The 25,690-nt window shown below is 38.5% G+C and overlaps 1 protein-coding gene across 3 annotated transcripts in view; it reads right to left on the bottom strand.

Moving 5' to 3' along the window:
- The window catches only part of BMPR1B (bone morphogenetic protein receptor type 1B), a 416,974-nt gene extending 395,324 nt beyond the window's left edge, over positions 1-21,650 (bottom strand). For all 3 annotated transcript variants that reach the window (XM_060654629.3, XM_060654632.3, XM_060654630.3), the window contains exon 1: positions 21,302-21,650. The gene's annotated coding sequence lies outside the window, so the exon portion shown is untranslated. The remainder of the gene's footprint in view (positions 1-21,301) is intronic.
- Between the last annotated feature and the right edge of the window lie 4,040 nt (positions 21,651-25,690).

The raw sequence follows: 25,690 nt of genomic DNA, 5'->3' as shown, positions 1-25,690 counted from the left end.
GAGTGGGGGGAGGGGGAGTAAACACACAGAATACTAATTACAGAATGATCCTCTTACAAACCTCAAAAATTCAGTTTAGAAATACACATGCATATGGAAAAATTATTTTGAAAAATAAACGAATAGGGTGCCTGGGTGACCCAGTGGTTAAGCGTCCAACTCTGAATTTCAGCTCAGGTCATGCTCTCATGATTGGTGGGATGGAGCCCTACATCAGGCTCTGTGCTGACAACGCAGAACCTGCTTGGGGTTCTCTCTCTTTGTCTTCTGCCCCTGCTCCCACTTTCTCTCTCAAAAAATAAATAAACTCTAAAAAAATGAACAATAAACACAAAGCTCAGGGTGGTGTTTACTCAAATGGGAAGGAAAGGAGCGAAATGTGACTGAGGAGTACATAGGAGGCTTAAAAGGATTACTTTCTTTCAAAAGCTGACTAGCAGATGTAAAAGCATTCATTCTTATTCCTTAAAATGTACATATAGGTTTGTGCCCTTTAATATGGAAGAAATGTTTCATTTAAAAACATACATTTTGGGGGCCCCTGGGTGGCTCGGTTAAGCACCAGACTTTGGCTCAGGTCATGTTCTTGTGCTTGGTGACTTCGAGCCCCACAGTGATCTCAGTACTGTCAGCGGGGAGCCTGCTTTCAGATCCTGTCTCACTGTTTCTCTGCACCTCCCCCACTTATGTTCTTTCTCTCTCAAAAATAAATAATCATTAAAAAAATAAGTAAATAAAAACATACATTTTTTTCAAGCAAGAAAAGAGCAGGGCTCAGACAACTTAGTTTCTGTAGCTCTGCTATAATATGAAAGCACTTCCGCAAAGCACAAAACCATCTTATATTTTGCATATCAATTAAGAATTTGGGTTAAATTTTTTTCCTGAGGTAACTGCTGCCTTTGACTTCAGGGATCTGTGTACGAATTAATAGCCTTTTCCTTAAATCATTCCTATGGTTACAAATTAATGCTCAAACATAATAATAATAATAATTGGAGTTAATTTACATTTTTTAAATAAATTTTATGAAATTATGTATCAAAAGTAATGGTTGGTATTGGTATTAGTAAAAACTTGTGCTTTTTCTCTTTTTAATAAAAATAAGAAGAAGCATGTTCCCACATATCCCAACTACCTTATTGTTTGGGTCTTTCACATTTTGTTTTGACTTTTTCTGAGTGTTACGGAGATTTCACAGATATAACTGAAATATGTATTAACACATCTAAATCTATGGGTAAAATTAAATACCCTGCTGGTAAGATTATAAATTAGAATGACTTCATTGGAAAGCAATTTGGTGTTACACGTAACATTCATAATATTCATATATTTAAAAATCTATTCACAAAGATATTCATTGCAGCATTATTTATGATGAGAAATTAAAAAATAAACAAATGAATTATTTTCTAGTCATTAGAATACTTGGAAGCATACTTAATAACATGAGAAGAACTCCACAGCATAATTTTAAGCAAAAATAAAATACAAAATTAAGATGGTAATTTCCCGATTTTTTAAAATCCAAAAATACATAAGAACAAAGAAAATATATTAAAAAGGCAACAAATGGACTCCAAGTAATACAATTTCCTTTTTGACCTCTTCCTATTTTATTTTACAAAGTTTCCATCAAAAGTGTTCATGTAATTATCAGTTCTTGCTGACTGACATAGCAATATAGCAATATAGTAAATGAATGGATTCTGAACTTTGGGATATCACAAGCTTTGTTTCCTCCCATTTTGGTGAGCATGGTTTAATAGGAAATTAAATTCTGCTGTTCTTTCTCTAAATAGCATTAAGTGTTATCTGAGTGAAATATGAGCTCAAGATTTCTTTCCAGAACTGAGGGTAAAACACATATACAATAATTAGCTGAAGATATGCAATTGGTGAAGAATTTTCTGTCATTGAGGCAAAGAAAGGAAAAAAGAAAGTGATGGCTCTTTATCCTGAGCAAAACGACACCAAAATTTACTGAGAATTAGCTCTCACTTCATAAAGAACAAGAGCAAGAGAGGGAGGGACAGAGCACAAAGGTCCTCAATCAAGAAAGCCCTCGTAAGTGCTTCTGATGCATCACTATAGAAATCTGCTTTCAACATAAAACAAAGAGGAGTCTTGTTTTATTGTTCTTAGATGAAATACTTCTAAACACTTTCCTGCTTTTCCTTAGTACAGATATTACAAAGACTATGAATGTGATTTTTAAAATAACCTTAACATCTCGAAAATATGTTAACATAGAGGGAATAGTGAGACAGAAACAAGTTTCAAAAGGGAAACATTCAGACTTTCAGAGAAAAAAGCTATTAATTTCTAACTGTAGTAATAATATTTGAAACAGATGTCTATCTACTTTCAAATCCAAACTGGATCATGGTTTACACAGTTTAATAAAACTTTAATTAAGGTTCTGGATCAGGGTAAACTGATCATGTCATGCAACTAAACACGTGCCCAATATTAACATCTCTTCAAGTTCCACTAATACTAAACTTAGCCAGACTTTTCATAATTCATCCAAGGGAAAACATCATTCAAATTAATAAAAACACACAATTCATCCTCTTATTTCATTATATGAACTCCTTGTTAGAAGCAAGCATTTGAAATAGAAATGGAAGAATCCCAAATTGAATAAAAAGGGAAGGAAATAACTTTGTTTCTGAGAGCTTCTTGTTTCTAACTAGACACATATTTTAATATGAATATCTGTGACCTTAAAATTTTGCATTTGAAAACATTTTGTAAGAAAGCTTTCTCTTAAATATTGATCAATTGACTTTGTAAATTTTCCTCATTCTATTTTTAGCGGAACAATCTTATATAAAGTAAGCTACTGTGCCAATGCCACTTAAAGACCTCTAAAATAAAGAAGAATGAACACTTGCTGAACAACTATTGTATGCCAGGCAGATTTCTAGGTTCTCCATTTACTTCCCCCAGCATCCTTATTTAGTAGGTACTCTTACTATCCCCATTTTACAGATGAGGATGCTGAGTGGGACAGCCAGCCTACAAACCCAGGTATCTACTTCCAAAATTCAGCGTCGAACATCTACACTGGCTTTAATTAAAATAGAGAAGAGAATTTTTTTCCTATATCATGTCCCAGAATGTGTTTTTAAAACAAATGACATTTTTTAAAAATCCCAAGCTTCTCACGTATTCTCAAAGTGAAATTTTCCACAATTACAAAGAAATAAAGATTAGAACCATATAAAAACAGAGAATTCAGTCACTCAACACTAAACAAGCAACTCCATATTTGAGAAATATGGAGGAAAGAGAGGAACAGAACACACTTTTTGGCAATCAGTACAGCAAAAATGATGCCACTTACACTAACAATTCACGAAATTAGTTAATTAGCAACAGGGTGCAAGCAGAGAGAAGGAAGAAAATGAGTCCAGTTGAATGGGATAAATACAATGTCTTGTAAAAACTCTGAATCAGGTTTCAAAAGAAGGGAACAACACAAGAGTAGTACCAGTATGAGAAACTGATAAGTGATCCATGTAGGGTGTAAAGGTAGTTAGATTTTTTTTTCAAACCAACTTCTAAGAAAAGAGTCCATACAAGGGGGATTTGCCTTACTCTGTTTCATATTCATTCTCACTTCTGATTTAAGAGTTTTAGGATCGTGAACCCTCACTCATTTCACAATGTTCATTCACTATGAACATTTTCAGCACTTGTTAAGAATTCAATTTTTTCTTTATCTTGTTTCCCTTAAGAACCAATAATTCATGTAAAACAACCAACTCTATAGTTTTCAGTGGAGGCTTCCTGCTTTAGATTAACAGCAAATGCTCCAAGATGAATTTCCAGTGTCTCTCTTTGTTTTCTCAATTTTATTTTACTTAGCTTGATAAGTGTAATGAACCTGTTACTACAGGGTCTTTCAATACATACTGACATACTATAGGGAAAGGTTTCAGAGAGGCATGCTGGGATTAAAAATTTGATATGGATAATATAGAAAATACCACGGAAACCTTAACACATATAAAAATAATAGAGTTGATTGCTGATGAAAATACAGTTTTTAAAAGGAAATTACTAATCAACTTGAAAATAACACTATATCAAGTTGCTTAAATGTTCTAAAGGAATGTGAACATTAAATCAATCCTAGAACAATATAAAAAAAAGAGTATTATAGGAATAGAATGGGCACTAAATTCTCATACAACCAGCATAACTGTAGAACACCTCAACCTATTCAGTCTCTGTTTCTATTAAAAATCATTTTAAAAGACAATACTTAGTACAGGGAGTCACAGAAACAAGGGTAACCAATAAAGCACACAAATCATCTCATTGATTAGTGAAGTTACAATCACAAAAACGAACTTACATTGCTGGCATGCTCTGCATATTTTATCTCTAGTAAAATTAGCCATTATAATCCAACACAGTCAAAACATGGAACTGAATCTGACTTCTGAACAAAACCTTTTCAACAAATGCCTTAAAGTTCTTAGAAAATAATTCAAAAGAAGGAGTAAGATATTGATTGTAGAGTTACTTCCTACTCACCAAAATTATATGGAACCCCTGAGGAAAGGAATTATAGAAGCATGTAAAATGGTGCACAGTATTATCATATGAGTTTTAAATATCAGTCTCTCATGCAAAGAACTATAAAATCTCAGACATGATAACATTTGGAAAGGACTTAATCTGTGAACATTCTCTTTTGTCTCTGAAATTCCAAATACCACCTGGGGCAGGGGGGAATACAAACACGCCACAGTTATGGTGCCTTGCTCTAAAGAAACTAATGCCATACTACCATTATTAAGTATGATAAGATTTGCCCATTTAGGTTACAGAATCACAGCATTTCAGAGCCAGAAAGACCGTACGGAGTTTGACCAGTCTTTTATTTAAGTGATTAGTCTAAGGTTCCAAAACTAATTATGGCCTTTCCTGCCTCCCAGTCGTGTGCTCTTTTCGACATACTACTTGTTTTCCTCCCCTAGAAGAGAGAACAGATGTAAAATGCTAAAATGAGAACAATAAATGTACTGAAACATATTAGTGTATCCCATCCATTACTGTGATGAGAAATTGCAAAACAAGAATTATTTGACCTGAGAAATGAGAACACAAAGAAGACTGGAATTATATGAGATTATGAAAGTTAAAGTAAAAAATAATCAACTGGTCCTTCCTTATTATATGGCTTCATAATAAAATTATGAAGGGTCATTCAATAATTTAAATGGCAGGTAAAATTAAAACAAATAAAAGGAAATACCCTTGACATGTACAACAAGCCTCCAGAAATACACAAGGTCACAGAACAGAGGTCATGTCGTTAAATCCAGTAACATGATTTTAAAATAATCTGGATCATTAGGGAAGCAAATATCTGATTATTTATGTTCAACATAAATATAATTTTCCATAATGGGAAAATTGTATTTTAGAATATAAGGAGTCACTAAGGAAGATTTCTATTTGTTACAAATCATACTATAGCTTAGTATGTTTGTTATAAATCATACTATAGCTTACTATGTTTTTGTGTTATTTATACTCCATACTCCTTAGAAAAATCAAATGGTGATTACTGACTAGCAAAAATGTATTCATTTAACACATATATAGTACTTATAATAATAAATTTTTAAATTCAATTTTACTTATAATTACTTATAATGCCTCTTAATCAATTTTAAATTTTGCTTTCCTCATAGCACTGTCTTCATGCAAAATACATGTTCGATCTGGTTTATTTTGGAAACTAAAGATTTCTTTTTTACTTTAAAAACTATCTTAGCTAAACTCCATGGACACAGCCAAGAGACCCCGTTGCATTTTGCCGTAAAACACACACTATTATGCTACAAATAAGGAAGGTTTTATGATTCTTTCTAGAAAAGATGTGTGTGAAGATAGAAAGCAAGCATGTCACATAACGTCCATTCTGGCAGGTTGCAAACCAGTCTGGAGAAACACTGTAGGAATTTCATTTCACTCTAGTGCATTCTGACAGATCAAAATAGAAGTGATAAAATATAGGTGATACCTCTTTATAGATGATGATCTAGAGTCCATTTCAATATTTTAAAAAATGATATACTTGAGTTTCAATACCAAACTCTCCTTGAAGGTTTTTGGTTTTGTTTTTGAGAGAGAGGGAGGAACAGAGACAGAGGGAGAAATAGAGTCTTAACCAGGCTTCACACTCAGTGCAGAATCCATGCAGGGCTCAATCCCATGACCCTGGGATCTTGACCTGAGCCAAAATCAAGAGTCAATGTTTAACGGACTAAGCCACCCAGGCGCACCCCCCGCCTTGAAGATTTTTATTGTGTTTTTAGTATATACCTTCTGTTCCCTCGCAACAACTGAACTTTTGCCAAACCCCAGAGTCCAGTTTACTATTAGGTATACGTTATGGTGCCTCCTTCAAAATCAGGTTTTGAATTTAACCAATCACTTCAGATAAACTGGTGATTTTTAAATGATTTTTCATCATTTGCATCTCTATATTCTCAGCAAATTATTTGAGGTATTTGATTTCCCAAATTCACTAATATGTCACCGTATTTAACCCATGTTAAATGCCCCTCATCTATTTCTCTCTCTCACACACACACACGTACACAAATATGTGTGGATCAAATCAAAGTCAATTTTACTAAAGAGGTGGTAACTTTGCTCTAAAAAGCAGTGTCCATACTCTCTGTATAGAAATGTTCCATAACTTAAAGGAGAAAAAAAGGAGATTATACCATTTAAGGTTCAAAATGTTTTCCCAAAGATTTTCAAAATTTTCTCTTTATCAATCTCTCTTCTCAAAACGCAATCAAGAACCGAAGTCTCGGGGCGCCTGGGTGGCTCAGTCGGTTAAGCGTCCGACTTCAGCTCAGGTCACGATCTCACGGTTCGTGAGTTCGAGCCCCGTGTCAGGCTCTGGGCTGATGGCTCAGAGCCTGGATCCTGCTTCCGATTCTGTGTCTCCCTCTCTCTCTGCCCCTCCCCCGTTCATGCTCTGTCTCTCTCTGTCTCAAAAATAAATAAAAACGTTAAAAAAAAAAAATCTCTAAAAAGAACCGAAGTCTCTATCTTGAAAACTCCTTAACAATCAGCCTTTTCCTATGCTCTCACAGCTCCTACCACAGACAATTACCATCTCAAAGAGTTTTTATGCATAGGCTTCTTCCATCCTCAGGAGTCTTTCCAAGTTCTCCAAGGCTCTTTCCAAGACCACCAGGACGGAGTGACGGTAATTTTGTAGTATCAATAACCAACACAACATCCGGCTCTAAGAGGTTTTCAACATTTAAGCAAGGATTTAGAATCAGGTGGTCCTATGCTAGGTATAGATTAGGATCTAGATTAAGTCCTACACCTGAACTTCACTGTGCCTTAAATTCCTTCACCTGTAACATGGAGATGACAATCACTACTATCTTAAACAGGATGGACTTATTTAGAACATGGTCTAGAGCTTAAGAAAGACTCAGACACAATAACCCCCCACCTTTTTTAATTAATTATTTTTGAGACAGAGACAACCCAAGCAGGGGAGGAGGGGCAAAGAGACAGAGAGAAGCTCAAGCAGGATCCCCACTGCCAGCACAGAGCCCAACTCAGGCTCGATCCCACCAACCATGAGATCATGACCTAAGCCAAAACCAAGAGCTTGACACTTAACTGACTGAGCCACCCAGGCGCCCTAGTAACCCCCTTTTTTGCTTATATATAATTTTTGTTTATATATAATTGCATTTCAACCATCCCTATTAACGCTAAGTTTCATCTCTTTTATCCACCGTCTTTCAAATTTCTCTAAATTAGTGTTATAATTATTTCTTGGTAATTTGGCAATGTTGTGAGGTCTACATATGCTAAAGCATTCTTCACTGAAGAATTCAGCAAACAATGGAGGGGGCGCTAGCTCTGAATTTTTTCAACAGTAATTATGTCTTAGCAAATTAAAAGATGTGTGCAGCCTCAAGGGAAAAACCAGTGGATACAATCCATGTATTTTTTTTAGAATCCCTTGACAAGGTACTACCACAAAAGTTATTTAAAAAAAAAAAAAGTGTCCCCAGAGGATTTCATGAACTTCTGCTGGAGAAACAAAGAAAGTGAAAAAAAAAAAAAAAAAAAAGGCATTGCTTTGGCTGGAAAGCTATAAATAGGGAAGGTGCTGGAAGTGGTCTTATTTAACATCTTTATAAATGATGTAAAAGAGGAAATGTAGATTAAATTTTCCAGGTCTGCAAAAGACACTAACTTTTTCCAGTACATGAAATGCCAAGTCAGTGGGATAACCTACAAGATTTCCAAAACTTTATGAGTTACTAGGGGGAAAACATCAAATAAAAGTCAAAGTGGAAAACTATAGGGTTAGGCATGTAGGGTAAGAAGTAACAGACCATACTTCTCAGGATAATGGGCCTTAGTTATCATAAAAAGGAGCTTAAAAGACTGCATGAATGTGTTCCGATGGCCAACAAAGCTAACAATGGCACCAATATCACTCAAGAACAAAAATCATGGTACTCATCCCATTTAAAACTACAGCTCATCTTTACAGTTCATCTTTACTTGAAATACCACAAGCAGTTCTAGTCTACTACAGCCTAGCACTCCAAAAATATCAGTTGCTGAATGAAGAAATTATAACTCTAATTTCACCAAAAAGAGAAGAGAAAAAAATATTTAGAAGCTAAGGAAAATCCAAGCAAATAAAAATAAATGATCAGGTTGACCACAGGAGAGTCTTGTGGGGGGGGAAAAAAAAAAAAAAAAAAAAGGAAGATCAGCATTCTGTCAGCCAACAAAGGTGAAGACTACAAGGGAGCATTACAGATGTCAAGGCTCTCTACAATGTCAAGGCTCGCTACAATGTCAAAGCTCTCTACAATGACGGAAAGTAGGAACATGGCAAAAATGGAGCTAAGGAACTGCTGCCATACTTCAACGAGAACTCATAATCTGGTTGAGAAATGAAATATAAATATAATCCAGGAAGTTAAGCTAAAAAAAATTCTAAGCATTTTCAAAAAGAGGGGAATTTAATTGAGAAAAACTAAGGTATTTGAAGGATAGAAGTCTGAATTTTAAGCCTGAAATCATGGAACACCAACCCAGCCTTCCCAAAACACACCCCCTGATGCATCATCTAAAGACAGAATAATAGACTGAGTCAACATGGCACTTCATAGATGTTCTCATCAACTTCTCATTTTGTCTTTCCCATACTCTGTCTACTTGTGCTCAGCATTTATTTTGTGGTAATGTATCATCTGTAATTTTAAACATCTTTCCCCTCAGAGCAAGACTCAATTATCTCTTTGACACATAACGCATCAAGTTCTTTCACACTGCATAAACATTTAATAATTCCAGCTGTAAGAAAGACATTATTCACAAACTGAAGATATAAAATATTATTGTTAAACTGCATTATACCTTCCAGGTTTAGGAGAGATGAGCCAAAAAAGGAATTTACAGTCTCATGGTAAGTCAAGTTGCATACTAGTTGAGTTGTAAGAAAAATGTTTAATATATAACAATAACTTTCAAATCACAATTATAAATACGTGAAATTTCAAAAAATATATAAGCTAGAGAGTATCTGGAGAAAGTCTATATAATGCAATTACAGATTTTTGTATATCAAAGAGATTGTATAAAGGAATAAAAACTGTCTAGATATAAGAACACCTACAATATATTTTGTATAATATGTCCATGCCATGTTTAGTTTTAGCTGTAAGAATGCACTTTTTAAAATGTTTAAAACATGGATATTTCATAAAAACACCGAGTGGAATTATAGTTAAATAAGTGATTTCATAACAAGATAGAAATTTCTCTTGCTGCTATTATCAGTCTATGATATTAAAGTATTTTAAGATTAGGTCTGAAGAATATCAAATCGTCATGTCAATTATGCTTAGTCAAAACTCCAATCAGTCAGAGGATGTGAAGCTAGTAAGGACCTTAGGAATACTCTACAGGTTCAGAATCCTAGAAATGAGCAAGTTTTAACCTCTCTGGCTCAGAAAAAGTAATCCGAAGAAATGATGCTTTCAAAATAAGAGCGAAACTGAGAGAAAAAACAGAAGGGGAGAGGGAGGGAAAGCAGGATGGTACAGACAGTATACAGAACACAAAACAAACGAGCATTCGTGTATGCACAGAAGAACTGCAAGTCTCACATCCAGACTGTGGCAGATTCAGCAAAAGTTTTTTGAAAAGCTAAATATGTTTTTAATACTTCTAAAGTGCTATACACATGAAGTATCAAGCAATAAAGGCATTAAGTTATAGTCCTCGTACCAAAGTATATAAAACATGTCCCCATAATGCTGATCACACAGGATAAATTTTACAACTAAAACACTTGAACACTGAGTTTTTCTAAGGAGTTTTCAATTTCTACATGGCTTTGGAAAACAACAGATTACAACATTAAGAGAAGGCAGAAAATGTAGTATACAAAATCTTTGATGTGCCTGAAATACACAAGGTTTCAAGGAAATAGATTTTTTAAGAACTTTTGGATCATCTGCCATTTTTACAAAACAACAGCACTTGCTTTTATTAGTAAAGAGGTCAAAACTTACATTCTATGAAACATTTTTCAGGAGAAGTTTATATATGACTTAGCCTTAACATACTCTACAGAATGCTAAAATGACAAAATTTAAATAAGTTTAAGTTCTAGAATTAACAATTTCTTACACCATCTGTATCTAAAGAAGAAGCACACATTATTCCATAAATATGCATAATTATTGGGTAGGAAATGCCTAATTTGCCTACAAAACTCACAAGGGTTTGATGACTGAAGCAAGGAGTGAATCAGGTCCACTGAGAATTACTAAGAAAAACATAATCAGACATAAATGCCACAGAATACAAAGATCATTTTCCAAATTGGTTCCAGAAACAGCTCCTAGGTAAATTTCCATGAAAAGCTAATTTAATTCAATTAAACAGTGTAGCATGGTTTTCCTCTTTAAAAAAGAGTTTAAATATTTTCATTTGCTAAAGATATTAAAGATAAGTGTTTTAAAGAGTGACTGATTTAATCTTGAGTCAGATGAGGATTCAAAATTGTGGAAGGACTTCTGAATGAAAAAGGACTTAGCGAGCAAGATGCACTTTAATCACTACAGCATAAATCCATCATTTACAAAGTACACCGAGTAAAACTTACAATAGTTAGAATTGTTCAAGTCTCTATACACTGCCATATAAATACAAAATTATTTCCCACTCAAAATTGTAAGACAAGAAAAAATACTGAGAGACACTGTCCTCTGTATTAGTATATTATGAGAGCCCTACCTCCAACATGAAATGAAAGAAACAGAGTTATCATCTTAAAATTAAATAAATTTGTTTCGGATAACTCAGGTTTCCCTGGATAACATTTCCTAGTTAACCTCAAGATTATATAAGTTCACTCACAGTCCACTTGGGATGAGTAAGTAATGCCTCCGAAGCAGTCTGGTCACGGACTCTTCTGCGTCCATCTGGCTGCTGGCTGGAACACTGGAATGACTCATAAAAATGAAGCAACCTGAGGTCACCTACTCCAGGTCTTTTAAAAAGAATTGCCAACTGCTTACCAGGTGGTTCCAATTTCCGAATGAGAGAGAAACGCATTCTAGATACACCATTTTATTTTCATATTGTCTCTGGCCACAGAATTTGGGGAGAAAGGAAGGAAGCTCTTTTGAAATGTAGATTACCAATCATCTGAAAGCCAGAAATCACCAAGTTTCTTGGATTAAGAATATTACATAAAGTCAAGTGAAAAAGAAAGGCAAGACACAAAACTCTATTATATTATGCTCCGAACTTTATAAAGAAAAAAAAAGACCCAAAATGTCAAGAGTGGCTATTTCCGTGTAGTAGAAGCCTGAGTGAGTTTTATTTTGTTAGTTTCCTGCATTCCCCAAGTTCACATCAACGAATACATATTCTCTGCTGTTAGAAAAAAAATAACAGTAAGTAGCTTTCTAGAAAATATTATAGACTGTAAACTTTGGGCTCAGTAAGTCCCAGAGGTCCAGAGTATACTCACAAGTATACTGGCAAAAATTCTTTCTCTGGGTAAAAAAAAATATTCATTTTACTTTTATTTTTTTTTTAACGTTTATTTATTTTTGAGACAGAGAGAGACAGAGCATGAACAGGGGAGGAGCAGAGAGAGAGGGAGACACAGAATCCGAAGCAGGCTCCAGGCTCTGAGCTGTCAGCACAGAGCCCGACGCGGGGCTCGAACTCACGGACCATGAGATCATGTCCTGAGCCGAAGTCAGCCGCTTAACCGACTGAGCCACTCAGGTGCCCCTCATTTTACTTTTAAAAAGAAAAAGGAAAAGAAAAAAAAAAACCAAGAATGATGTGTGTGACAGACAGAGGAAAAATATCCCGGCAACAAGAATGGTTCCTTTCTTTCAGGAGACAATAAATAGACTGGTGAAATGTTTAGTAAATTATTTATATCAATTTTTCCCAAAGTATGTTCTAAGGAATACTAATTCAATACTAGCATTGAATATATGCAAGGAAAAATACAAGTCCCGTGCTCAAATACCCCCTGGGGGACTGCCACAAGGCACAGGAGCATAATACAGGTTCACAGAAGTATTGCAGTTGGAAAATAGCAATTCCCTCATTTCTTTGATCATTTGTTTACTTATCAAATGCTTCTGTGGTGTTTACTGCCTGCCTGGCATTGTTCTAAACCCTTTACAAATATTCACTATTCTAAACCTCAAACAAACCTATGAAGTAATCACTGTTATTGTCATCCCCATTTTACAGATCATGCAGAGACAAACAAGGTTCAGTAATTTGCCCAAAGTTAGACAGCTAATAAGCAATAGAGCCAAGATTCAAAGCCAGTCAAACTCCAGAGTCCCCACAGTTAGCAATGGGACGCTGCCACCCGTGGGATCCTTCTTGAGTTAAACACCTGACATTCACAAAACCATGGTTCCATGGGATACACTGAGGAAAGAAATGAAATAAAGTAAAACCTACTGTTATACGTAAGTTGCTTTCCTAAATTAGTCATATAGCCCACACTTCTTCAAACTCCAATTTTTCATTTAATATGTGATAAGATAGAGATAACTAGCAATGATGTTAGGCCTAAAAATTTCTGGAATAGAATTACTAGATAAAAGAGGTTTGATTACATTGTTTTCCCTCTCTGTTGTCATTTGGTTTTATCAGACATAATTCAAAGGAGTTTTGATGAAATAAAAATCTGTATAACTTAAGCCATTTCTTTTTAAGTTTATTTATTTATTTCGAGAGAGAGAGAGAGAGAGAGAAAGCACGAGTCAGAAAGGGGCAGAGGGAGAGGGAGAGAGAGAGAATCCCAAGCAGGCTCCACACTGTCAGCACAGAGCCCAATGTGGGGTTCAAACCCATGAACCGTGATATCATAATCTCAGTTGAAGGCAGATGCTTAACCCACTGAGCCACCCAGTCACCCCTGACTGAAGCCATTTCTATACCCTCAAGTACCAAGAGACTCCTAATTTCGAGAGACTATTTTTGTGGTAGGATTATTAGTCATTTTCATTTTCTTCATGCTTATCTAACTTTTCAAAAATCCTAATAAATATAACCAACAGTGATCATTAACTATCAGGTTATACATTAAATGTTATGTTTTAAAATGATAGATTGATGTACAATGGTATTGTCAATGTCTGGTTAAGTGAAAAATGCAAGTAACAAGATAATCTATGTGACCTTGGTTTTATTTAAAAATACATAAAAATGCACAAAAAAATTCTTAAAGAGGATATAGATGTATACCATAATACTAAGTTTAAGTAATGGTATAAAGCAAATGTAGGTTTACCTACAATTTCTACTTATCCTACCAAGATTTATTATTTGTGACTTTAGGAAAATCTTCTAAAATTCATACATAAAGAGCCTGGATAACAGATGCAGGTCAGCAAAAGCCCCTGACCATTGCTTGTGATCTCAAGCAAAGTGAGAGTTCTTCCTACTACTCTCTCCCACTACACCCTTCTAATTTCCTTCACAGCCTTAATCACAACTTCATTTCTAAATATTGTTTAGGGATTTTTTTTTGTTTTTTGGGTTTTTTTTCCTGCCCCTTCCAATCCTCATCCCACATAAGGGTAAACATCTGCCTTTTGGTATCCACAATGCCTTGCATACTGCCTGGCCCTAAATACTGACTCTGTAAATATGTACTGTACTAATGAATGAGTAAGAGTGAATGAAACAAATTACATATAGAGGAGGTAAACAGATGGCTGTCAATTAAAGTGTTTAAACCAATAAATTTGTTGACAGATTTATATAACAACAACTTAGGTTTTCTATGCCACTGTTGCATGAATAGAAGAATAAAAATCGGGGTGAAAAGCAGATGTCCAATACAGGTAAGAGTGGCCAACTCTTCTTATCAGTCCAAGAAGCCTCCAAAAAGGAGGCTTTCAGAAGCTGAATCAACAGAAAATGACACCGTTTACAACTTCTGATAAGTTGATAAGAGGATTTATCTAAGGTACAGACAGGAGTTTAGAAGAACCCTGAAGGATAGTACAGTAAAGCAGGATAGTAAAAGCAGAGATTCTGAGATTACTGGAAGGAAGCCTACCTTAAGAAAAGTAGTGCCTTTCAGTGCAGGGACCCAGACAGCCCAAGTTGATCTAGCAGAGAAGGAGCCAAGAAAATTAAGAGCTTCTTCTCCACTCTCCCCTTAATCTCCTGCTGGGGTTCCCCAATGACCTAAGCCATCTGGAAATCAGAAAAGCTCACCCAGATATTGTCCTAGGCAGAGAGCATAAGGGAGAAGGGTTCAAAGTGGATCTGGAGAGGCAAACAGAACACTCCTGACACAGAAGGCAATGGGATACTGCAGGAGGTTTTATTAACAAAATAGAGGTGGGGCGCCTGGGTGGCTTGGTCGGTTAAGCGTCCGACTTCGGCTCAGGTCACGATCTCACGGGCCGTGAGTTCGAGCCCCGCGTCGGGCTCTGTGCTGACAGCTCAGAGCCTGGAGCCTGTTTCAGATTCTGTGTCTCCCTCTCTCTCTGCCCCTCCCCTGTTCATGCTCTGTCTCTCTCTGTCTCAAAAATAAATAAACGTTAAAAAAAAAAAAATTTAACAAAATAGAGGTAAGGAAACAGTTAAGGAAAAGAAGATGTGGCCTCTTGACTAACAGAAAAGGATTAAAACAGTGAAAAGAACTGCTAGATACAGTAAGATGATTCCAAGTTGTTTGCAACCCCATTTGAATAGAGCACTACATTCAGTAATAAGAGGAAGGATTTGGGGATAATCCCTCATTATATGTACTATTATGGCTCAATGTCTATTGGACAACAGAACTGATAATTTCGTATCTTTTAAGATGGCTGTAAAATATATTAGTTAGATAAAAGTCACTGATTTCTGTTGATAGGTTAATTTAGACAAAGGCACCATCATTACAGACTTCCTTGGGAGTCATTTTAGGTTCATAAATCAACAAATTAACTAGTGACAGATGTGTCTGTACTTGTTTAAGTCCCTGTCTATGCAACTGCTATAAAAATGACTAAAATGTTTATCTCAAGAGAGCCAGGCAAGAAAAGGTTATGAAGAGATACCCTGAATTGTTTCTTTCTTCTTTAGCCAATAAGGAAATACAACCTTCAGAAAAATCATTTCCAAACTTGCCACTTAGTACCTTCTAAAGCTGCAGGCACATGCAGCCATATACTTGCTGAAACACAAGAGAACTGAAGTGAGCTGAGTGAAAACTATAGGTCCTCTAGAAGACTGCATCCAGCAGCATTCCACAAATATGTACTGAATGCCTCCTATGTACTGATTCTTTGCAAAGGGCTGAGATACAAGGATGGGTGAGATCCACGTCTAACAACGTGGACTTCGCAGTGAAGTTCTTACAGAAGCATTGCTGTTTTCAAAGCTGAGAGCTAGAGAAAAATGCCACTGAAGCCTGATTAAAGGAATTCTAACTTACTTGCTTCCTTTCCTCTGTAACCAGAACACAAATTGTATGTAAAATGAAGTGATGTTAGTTGAAACTGTCCAGCATCCCTGCATAGCCCAGAGTCTGCCCTGAAGAACCTTGCCAGGATATACTGCACCCTCTGAGTCAAGGCGCTTATAGCCCAGGAGATATTTGAAGGAAGGTAAGGAGGTGACATGTGGGAAATGAAATGTGGATGTAAGAGTAAAAGCAAGTATTGAGCCAGTGGGTTGTTGCAATGTTGATCAAGATGGGGGAAATGATTCAACTCAGTGACTCTTATTCAGTAATAAGAACAACATCTGATCAATTTCTCTGGGTTCCACCCTTGGCCAAACCACCGAACTATCAGCGAGATCCTTCTCATAGCCTCCCTCATCATCTTACTTGAGACATCCCCGCTCACACTACAGACATGCTAAGTCATACTTATTGACTCCTCTGTATAAAATCTTCCAGGGTGGTTCAATAAAATACTCCATAACATGGGCCTGGCTATCTCTCTGACCTCATTCTTACCATTTCCTTTAATTGCCTGAGTCCAACCACAATGACAAGCGTGTGCCCAACTTGCTGCTGCTTTAGAGACAGCTTTGATATTCCCTCTTCCAGGAAGTTCTCCTGGATTTCCACTGTGCTGGCTTTCTTGGTATTCAGGGACACCCTCAGAAAGGACTTCCATGGCTACCCCATATAAAGAATAGCCCGAGTCACGTGCTGTCATACCTCCCTGTCTTATTTTCCGAATGTCAATCTTCACTCCTGGAAATGGTCTTACTCATGTGCTTGCTCCTGGTTGTTTTCTCTTTCTAGAATGCAAGTTCAACGACAGCAGAAGCCTGGGGTCTCTTACGGCTACAGTATCCCTGAGGTGTATAACAACACCAGGCAGAGAGGAGGCACTCAAACATTTAAGTAAAATGAATCTAATTAAGATTACCAGGATGTAAAGTAGATACTCTAAAAATCGTGAAAACAGTTTATTGCCTGATGTGCATTATTATATAATACCCTACTTTTGTCTCAATACTATAGACCTTAATAAATACTCAGAAGTAACAAAATGCCCCTCCTGTCCACTCCCAAACCTTCATTTATTTATCTATCTCTAATAAGTTTTAGTCTTCTTCAATTTTAATTATAAATTCAGTATGAGTACATATTTCTAGCCCTATCCCCTCCCTCCTGGGAATACTGGGTGCCTCTATATAGTCCAACATTTCCACTTAAATTTCTACCATCACATCAAATTCAGCACATGAGAACTTGAAATTAGTATCTCTCAGGCAAAATCAGCTCCTCCTGGGGCGTCTGGGTGGCTCAGCCAGTTGAGTCTGACTTCGGCTCAGGTCATGATGTCATGGTTCCTGAGTTCCAGCCTTGCACCGGGCTCTCTGCTGCCCACTAGAGCCTGCTTTGGATTCTCTGTTCCCTCTCTCTCTGCCCCACCCCCACTCATGCTCCCTCTCTTTCTCAAAAATAAACTTTTTTTAAAAAATCAGCTTCTCCTTCTATCCTGATAACTTTATCAACCATCCTCCAAATACCCAGATTTAAAAGCTAGGAATTATCTTGATTATGAAATTCAAGAATCACAAGAGAGACTGGAAAAGTAAGTGGTCGTGAAGCTTTCTTTAAACTGTGTTAGCCTTTTTTCAAACAAAAGTTCACAGGGAAGTCTGATATGTAAAACAGATGAATATGCAGTTGTTCTGGGAGTTAAACTGGTGATCTCTGAAGAAAAACTTCAAAAAGTGCTCCTAATCTGGTCCAAACTTCCTTTCTTTTTTCCCTACCCCCACTCAACACATGCACAGAAATTTACAGAGGAGAAAATTTCATCCAGAGAATGTGAATCTTCTATTCAGGTAGAAGTAAGTAGTCTGCCCAAGATGACACAGCACAATGCTTCGCATAAATGCACTTAGAAGTCAATGTTCGAGGGGCGCCTGGGTGGCGCAGTCGGTTAAGCGTCCGACTTCAGCCAGGTCACGATCTCGCGGTCCGTGAGTTCGAGCCCCGCGTCAGGCTCTGGGCTGATGGCTCGGAGCCTGGAGCCTGTTTCCGATTCTGTGTCTCCCTCTCTCTCTGCCCCTCCCCCGTTCATGCTCTGTCTCTCTCTGTCCCAAAAATAAAAAAAATAAAAAAAAAAAAAAAGAAGTCAATGTTCGAAAGACAACTATTACCTCCATGATTATGTATAACCAATGATTATCAGTTGTTGCAAGATGGTCAGTTTCACGCATGACTGTCACTGGTCAGCATGGGAAGAAATCTTCAGAGGTTAGATAGTAAATGTTAGCTCCTGGTAATGGATTTACTTCTAGCGAATGAAGGCAAGCAGGAGTCCAGGGGAAAGGACTGTGGCTTCATTGTCTATTGTTGAACAAGGTTTTCAAATTGTTTAGGCCTCATCCTCTTCATCTTTAATATTAATGTGTGTGAGGAGATGCTTTCTGAGACTGTCTCATCCCTCCGTCTGTGATCTATTACACCACACTATAGCATTTCCTTTGAGCTACTGCACCTACAGAGAATTAGCATCACAAGTTAAAGACAAATCACCCTTCAAGGATTTTTTGACTATCGTAGGGCAGGTACTTTACTGGGCTTCTGAAATTCAGGGAAGGAAAGAAAAGACACACTATTTTATTTCAATGAAAAGACAGCCCAGTGTGGAAGAGCCCAGCAAGGAACCAGAGGGCGGAGAGGGAAACAATGAGAGGTGTGCCCAGAAACGGAGCAGCAGAGATGAGGAGGCTTAGGAAAATTAGGAAGGGATTTGCCAGGTTGGAGTGGGTGACAACTGACTTTAGATTTGGATGATAAACACGAGTTGACTGCTGGAAGCTGCTATATGCACCAAAAGAGATCACATTTTAAATTACCTTACACTGTTAAATAATAAAATCAGTATTTACTGTATAAAAATGTTTTATCAGGCCATCTCACACAGTTTTCAAAGTTTACGAGGAAAAAATTAAGTCAATTTCCTCTTAATAAATATTATTTAATGACTGGAACATTCTGAGGGACATATGTGAACACACCCCAAGTAGAGGCAGCACGTCACTGAGGGACAATAATCTAACAGGGAATTCAGACAACCCTGCCTGGGCTAAACACCACGCAGCACCTGGCAGACAAGGTGGCAAAGCCCCTATAAATACTGATGATTCACTGACGTGACATAAATCAGGATTTTAACTCACCAAAAGCTAACATTTTGATTTAAAATCACAAATCAGTGCCATTAAAACTCATCAGGAGACCCTAGCACATGAGTAATGAGATCATATCAACTTCTATCTCGTGAGCAAAAGGAAAAGGTGGTTTTCTAAATGGTAATTCAGATTGGACAAATAACACACTGTATCAAGTTTTGTAGCCCTCGGCCATATTTTGCTAAAAACAAAGGTACATTATGCATGACTAAAGAAAACAGTGAAAATCAGAGCAATTAATTTCCCAGCTATGTTTCCCATAAAAAACCATCACTACTATGATTTGCTTACAGCACACAACCTGGTTTTGCATCACACAATGATCTAAGTGTGTAATAACTTGCATATTTCACTAAGATGTAATATCCTTCAAAACGTCCTTACAGTGAGAGTTTTCCAAAGAAATTATTGATCTCTGGAAGGTCTCATGTTTTAAAATTACTGACAAATCCTTTCCTATTTTCTTTGCAGTTAAAAATAATTCTTCTTGATCACTGGAGTGTAAAGAGGTATAAGAGTACAAAGAGGGAATATTTTCTCAAAAACAAATGTCCCAGTTGACACAGGACATTTCTCATAATTTTCCCAAAACAATAATTAGGAGAGTTGTCACTAGGATCCTAAAAATATATGCAGGAAACACAGATAATTCGTTGGCATCAGTTTAGTACAGCAAGACATTTCCATAAATACTTTTCAAATTATTTTCAAATACTTTTTAGCTGACTCCTCTCATGATTGGAGGCTTTGTGTTTCTTTCCACAATTCAGAAAGGTTTCTCAGGTGGTTCTGCTTCACTGCAGATACGTTTGGTACATTCTCTTTATATGTTGGAGGCAATTAAGCGGCTCTCTTCTTCTGTTTTCTTTCACTGGCACCTCTGTGGCTGCTCAGTCACTGACCTCACCTTGGTGGAAAGGTGACTAAGAAAAGAGCAATTCCTAATAACTCACGGAAACTACAGAGTTCCCATTCTATGGAGAACAAATGCGAAGGACCGAGGATCCAGCTGAAGTGGTGCAGCTCAAAAGGAATAAGACACTGGACAACTTCCGGAGGATCCTCTCTAATGTCTGAAACCCTAACCCCGCAAGGGACAGACAGAAATATGGGGCCCTGACAGACACGGTCACGAGTGGATTGATGAGCGCTGAGAGCGAGAGTCAGACAGAAGTAGAGACAGACGAGCAGCAGAAAGCCTGCAAACGAGAAAGACTGACAAGAGTGTAGGAGACAGAGAGGGAAGAAGATAAGGAGACAGAGAGGGAGGGACACAGAGACTGAAAAGGGGGTGGGGAGAGGGAGACACACACAAACAGGCCCAGGGAGAGACAGAGAGAGGAGGTGGGGAGAGGGCGAGAGGCAGAGATAGAGAACGCGAGAGAGAGAAACATTTGAGAACGCAACAGACACAGTAAGAGACAGAGGGAAAGAGACGGAGGGAAAGAGGCAACAGCGGCAGACACCGAGAGCCGAGTCCGCGACACCAGACCAGCCCGCTGCGCACTTTCTCCCGCCGCAGAGCGCAGTCCCGGGCGGCTTCCGAGGCAGGTGGCTCGGCCGAGCTGGGTGTCTGCGGGTCCTGCCTCCCAGGCTGCCGGACTCGCGCCCATTTCCCCCGTTCCCGGGCTGCCCTCCGCTCGCCCTCCCGCCCCATCCCTGGGTGCGCAGGTCCCGACTCCCCGCCTCGGCGCGTCCTTCCTTCCCCCGGTCCGGAGCACGTGTCCCGCCCGCAGCTGCCTCTGCCCCCAACTCCCCGCCAGCGCCGGCACGAGGTTTCGGGGTCCCGGCAGCGCCGCCCGCGCACAAAGCCCAGGCGGCCACCTTGTGACCCGCTGCCCGCCGCCGCGCCGCCCCACGGCCGCGCTGCACGTTCTCCTCCTCTCCCCCTGCGCGCTGGCTCCTTACCGCAGCGCCGCCACCGGCTCCGCGCCGCCCCCCTGCCCACGCCGGCTCCGCTGCCTCCCGCTCGCTTGCAGGGACGAGCCCCGCGCGCAAGCCCCCCCCCCCTCCACCACCCCCCCCCCCCTCCGCGCCTTACCCGCCGCTGAGCTCCCGGCACCGGCGTCCTGAGCGCCGCTGTCCCCGCGGCCCCCCAACTGTCCGGGCGCCCCGCGCAGGCCCCACGCCAACTCCGCGCCCCGCGCCCCGCCGCACCGTCAACTTCTGGCCGCCGCGGCCGCTCTGCCGCCGCCGCGGGACTTTTTTTTTTTTTCCTCTCGCTCCTCGGCTGCCTCTGGATTTTTTTTTTTTTTTTTTTTTTTTTCACTTGCCCTCTCCAGCTCCCACTAGTGATTGGAGACTGAGAGCCAAGTACTTAGCGGAGGGATTACACTTCTCGGCGCACTTGGAGCTGCCCCAGCCCCGCTGCCTGTGTAAGGAGTGGTGAGCGGACTCGGGGAGCTGCGCTGTTCATGCCCTTCCCCAGCCCCGGGTCCAGGGGGAACTTCCACAGCTTAGCCCGCTTCGCAGAGCATCACTTGGATGGCAGTCCTAGATGTGTGGAAGAAGGGGTTTCAAAACAGGCTAGGTTACAAGAACAAAGATTCGTGGGATTACGGTACATTGAGAGCTGAAAGGGACTCCCAAAGACAATCTAGTGCCGGGAATTTGAACTTCTCAGGGCCACTGACACTTTTGAGAAGTTGATAAAATGCTGACGCACCTCGCAGAAAATACGCACACACATCCGATTATGTCTGCTTTTCTGGGCCGGGGTGTAGGAACTCTGAAACACACAGTTGGACCTCCTAGGGAAATGAATTATTTCCTTTCCTCAAATATTTTGAAACTGGTGAAAGAAAGAAAGAAAGAAAGAAAGAAAGAAAGAAAGAAAGAAAGAAAGAAAGAGAGAGAAAGAAAGAGAGAAAGAGAGAAAAGAAAAAGAAAAGAAAACGCCCTCCATTTATATTTGATGAAATTTTATAATTAGTAGTGTTTATTTTGGAAAAGTATGTAACCGCTTTACTTTGTGGTCTCCTTGCGAAAACTTTGTGTTGAAACATTTTCTACGGAAGTAAATATAAATTAAGCTAGTCCACAGTCTTTCGGGAGACTTGGGGAGAAGAGTTAACTTTTTTAAATCAGCGGTTTTCCAGTTCTGTCTCCCAGGGAGATATCTTGTGACTTATAATTTTTTTTTTTTTTAACTCCCAAGGCCTTTTCAGCTGCCTATCCTCAGAATTAATTTCCTTTTTTTGAAAAACTTTTCTATCTTGTAAATATACCGATAATTCCTCCTTCATCACCAAATGTGTGATTTAAATGACTTAATGACATTTCACCATGACCTAGCTTTTTTCCAATTTTCTTCATCTGTCTCTATTGCCTATTTATTACCCTGTCTTGGCAAACCTTTTTCTTTCAACTCCTCCCTTTTCTAAAATTATTCCCATTGGTTTTTGTTGTTGTTGTTGTTGTTAGACATTAAGTATCTTTTTAACTCATCAATAACTCAATTGTATATAAATTTATTTTATACAGCTCTCAAGTTAGGAACAGGTGGTACTCCAGGCATTTACTGATGAGTCTGTGAAATACACACACATTTCCCCCAAAGAAATTTTAGGATCCCTGTGAAAGTATATTTGCCCCCTAACGTACCTGAACCATACATAATATTATCAGGACTAAACTGAATTCTGGTGCCTGATGTTGGACTGGAAGAAGAAAGGTCTGTTTAGTATAACACTAGAAAATTTTCAGAACAGGTAGCGTTTGCCATTGACATCATCTTGCCTTCCTGATTCAACCTTCATAATCTAGTCCTTGGTACCCAAGAATCGTAAAATAGAAACCATTCAATTCACCCTCACTTTAAGTCCTCTGTGCTCCTAAATTACTTTGCTGGTCTTCGGTCGAATTTCCTATCATTTCCATCCTGATATTAACTAGGTTTAAAGAGAAAAGAAATCTAAATGAATGTATCCCCTGTACTGTGTGAATTACTGATAACTTTTATTTGGCAAACGTGTTTTTTTCTCTTAGAATTTCTGTCCTCAGAAACCACAATGAAACCAGACATTGTGGAGCAGTGTTTGGGTCATGCATATCTTTTCAGAAGATGTGCTAAGGATTGGCTTTTCTTGGCTTAACTCTATTCAGCAAATATCCTAAGCATCTACTGGACATAAGACACAGATCCAGGGAATACAGGCATCTCTGGACACAATTCTATTTCAGCTAACTTATAAATAAGGAGATATTTTTAATTATAAGGTATAGAAAAAACTCTCCAACAGGAATAAAGAAATTTGTATAGTTTTTCATGAAAGGAAAAAAAGCGCTCTGCGTGGAAGAGAATCAGAGCACCATAAAGGAAACTGTGAAGTGGACCTGAGAAGGTAGCATTGAAATTAGCAGGGATGGGGAATCTGAGGTATAAGCCATTCAACAATCAACATTTATTGAGTACCTATGGCATGCCACACACTGGTGTTTGAGATTCAAACCCTGTTGATTCCTTTTTGAAACTTACAGAACAGACAAAAAACAAATTATATATATATATATATATATATATATATATATATATTTTTTTTTTTTTTTTTTTTTTTTAGAACATTCTGTGAAGCACAGTGATCAATACATGCACACACAACTACTAGAGCACAGAAAAAGCAGCTATTCTGCCTGGGAATGACAGAGTGGTCACATCAGGGTCCTGAAGGGTCTTTAGAGATGAAAGGGCAGCTGCAAACAGAATAAGCATTTTAAGCAGAGGGGAACAACATGGAAAACAGCAGAGTGCATCCAGGGAACAGCTGGTAGCTCAGTGCTGTTACCCAAGTTAGGAGGAGAAGGTGCAGCAGATTGAATCTCAGGTTCAGCAAGGTTCAGGAATGACCTTGTCAGATATGCTAACGACGTAGATATTTCCTTGTTAGGCGATAGGGAAGCATTAGTGATTTTTAAAACAAAGAGTTAATTGCTGGAATGGAGTTTTCAGAAGGTCATTTAGAGGTACCTAGAGAGGGAGAAATGGAAGCACAGAACCAGTTAGGAGTCAATCGTGTAGAGTGAAGATCTGAACCAACATAGTGACATGGCTACCAAGATCAATAGCAGACTTGAAAGACACTTCAGGTAGAGTTGTAGACGTTGCTTCCCTGCTTTGCAGCCTGGGATGGTGGTGCTTTTAAAGGCACGAGGGACGACAGGGTAGGGGAAGCTATTGAAAAGAAGAGGAGAGAGGGTTTCCGTTTGGTGGAATGACAAAATTTGAACAAAAACACAATGTCTTTTTTTTTTCATCTAATTGTAAAAATAAATCCTATAAAAGTTCCAGATATCTCAGGAGCGAATACCAGGTCAGCAAAGGTGAGGACTCTCAAAGAATTCACAGGCTTATTTCCCATTAAGGTAGACATTTGCCCATCTCTGCTAGACTCAAACTACTTGGGGAATTTACATGCAGCTAAATAGGACAGGCCTGAGGAACAAAGTAATACAGTGAGCGTGCTTCTGGGCTTTCCGCTCCCCTTCTCCAACTGTTTCCTCTTCATTGGTATCCTTACTCCCACATCTTTCCCTTTTCCGCCTCCCCTCTTTCAAAACTATAAAGGACTGACAACCATTAATATATTATCCTAAATTAATGTATACTATGTTAAGTAACATTCTAGAGCATGTGCTTTTAAATTGCTTCTCTCTAAATGTGGAATAAAAACTTGTCTCTTTTTTGAGGTATTTTGGGAATCAGATTAAAGAAATATTTCAGCAGAAGCAAGAAATCTTTCTTTCCCTACAATTCACACAGCTGTGGCTGCCTTTTAACCCACTGCTAATGCGTTGACTCTGCATACACAAAATAAGAGATTAAATCTCTCAACAACTGGAATATTTAAATCCTCACTTGTTAATATAAGAAGGTATAAGTATTGGTGAAATATGTAGCTTCTATAATAAGAGCCATATTGAGTGATCACCATGTGTTAGGCATGCTGCTGAACACTTCACACATATTAATGTACTGAGGTCTCATAATAAAGAAGGTACTATTTCATTCCCATTTTACAGATGAGGAAACCAAGGAACAGAGAAGTTAGATAATATGTTCAAAGCCATACTGTGAAGTAGAAGAGGCAGGATATGAACCTTAGGCAAGACCTCAGTCTTATTCAGTGCACTAAACTACTCTATACCAGTGAGAACATTTTTTAAGTACCCAGTGAACAGACACTAGACAAAAATACCTGAAGATTTTTAATCTAAGATAATACATGAGCCTGATCCTAGAAAGTGTGAAAAGACAAAATACTTGTGTCCTTTATATTTTTTTTCATGTTTCCTGAGCTCCTTGGAAAGGTAGCAGCTGGGGGAAGATCTGGCCATGCCAGGAACATGGGAAGCAATAGGGTTTGTGGCTTTTAAAATTTCCCTCTCTGGTCAGCATTTAATGCCCTTGGCTAGCCCTCTGCCAAGTTGTGAA

Source organism: Panthera onca, chromosome B1, assembly GCF_046562875.1.
Source record: "Panthera onca isolate mPanOnc1 chromosome B1, mPanOnc1 haplotype 2, whole genome shotgun sequence".
NCBI lineage: Eukaryota > Metazoa > Chordata > Mammalia > Carnivora > Felidae > Panthera > Panthera onca.
Note: the sequence above shows the minus strand (reverse complement) of the source record. Positions and strands in the feature narration are given on the sequence as shown.